Raw genomic sequence first — 1,724 nt, 5'->3', positions numbered from 1 at the left:
GGAAACCCAAGGAGGGGTCGCTATGAGTCGGGGCCGACTTGACGGCACATAACAACAACAACAACAACTACTGTTTTCAGAGTTCTTGTGAAGAAGATATATATAAAAAATAGTGAAATATTTCTCTTGCTAGTTACTTAATTTTAGATATTTTTAAACGTAATTAATCCCCCCTAAAGAGTCACTTACCTTCAAATACATCCTAATCAATTATTAGTGTTTTTATCCAAAGAAAATCTTTCTAGTTTGTACTCTTACAATTCAAGATATTGAGTTTTTTAGTCACTTTACAGTTTTAAACTGTCGTTTTCATGATAAAGAATAGATACAAAAGATTTAGTTTCCTTATTTTGTTATATTTTGTATAATACTGCATACAAGAATAAATCATGTCCTCTAAACCATAGAAATGATTTATTGTTGCATACAGTACTATATAGGAGCTCTGGTAGCATAGTGCCTAGGGCACTTGACTGCTATCCAGAAGGCTGGTGGTTTGAACAACCACCAGTCACTCTTCAGAAGGAAGGTTGGGCATTCTACTTCCGTAGTGATACTGCCTTGGAAATCCAAGGCGGGGTCACTATGAGTGGGGTCTGACTCGATGGCACATAACAGCAACAATATTAGTCTGTAGTAAATATTTTAATACAATATTTCTAATTTTATTTGAAATTTATCAGTATATTATAAATACATCATGTGTCACCTACTTGTATGTTAGAAATGATTACAGGGTATGGATAAGAGAGAGCGTGTAAGTCCGTCTCCAGCTGATACTTGCTTGGATATGTTAAAAGGTGAAGTAGAATCAGCCCAGCAGAAACACAAGATTTTGTTTCAATCCCTGTGTGTAGAGCATAGGGGGCTTAGGTAGAAAACCTGAGCTCCACCCAGAGCCTGCTGAGTGAGTAAATTTTCATTTGAAAAGACCCACCAAAGCTACTGAGAGAACAGAAGATTTGGATTTGAAGAAAGGACCTGAAGAGAAAGAGAGAGAGAGAAAAAAAAAAAAAAAAAAATGATTATTTGGCTTTTTGAAGTTTGAGCAAGCAACTAGGCATTAGGTGCATGAGGCAGGAAAGTCATGGTTCATGAGAGGAACCCCTTCCAGGACTATGAGTTAAAGGAAGCCAGCTAGTAGGAGGTTTATATACTGCTCACGTGTGTCTAAGGCACTTGACTGCTAACCAGAAGGCTGGAGGTTCAAACCCACCAGCCACTCCTTGGAAAGAAGGTTGGGCAATCTACTTCTATAGTGATACTGCTTTGGAAACCCAAGGAGGGGTCACTATGAGTTGGGGCTGACTTGAGGGCACATAACAACAACAGTAGCATGTGACCACCTGGTGGAAATGGAGGAAGAGCAGCAATGAAGAAATGGGCTGAGTTTAGTACTCTTTGACATAGGCCACAGAGGCTAAGGATGAGAGGAAGAGCTAGCTAGTCTGAAGTGCCAGGAGTTGTGAGCCTATAGGCATTGGAATAGTCCCCAAGGACAGAGGATGTGAGAGAAGATGGTGCTGGCTGGTCTGAAGTGAAGGGAAGAGTGTGACTCCCAAACTTGGTAGCTGGAACCCATGACCTAGCTGGAATGGCTAGAGCTAAGCTGGCCAGAACCTGACAAAATGAAGAGGAAGATGTTTGACACTGAGCTGATGTTAAGTTGCTGCAATTTGATGGCTTGCACTGGACTGGACTTTGCTTGTTTATGGATGCAGATT

The sequence above is a fragment of the Orycteropus afer genome, unplaced genomic scaffold (assembly GCF_000298275.1).
Source record: "Orycteropus afer afer isolate SDZICR_OR568_19922 unplaced genomic scaffold, OryAfe1.0 scaffold01190, whole genome shotgun sequence".
Classification (NCBI taxonomy): Eukaryota; Metazoa; Chordata; class Mammalia; order Tubulidentata; family Orycteropodidae; genus Orycteropus; species Orycteropus afer.
Note: the sequence above shows the minus strand (reverse complement) of the source record.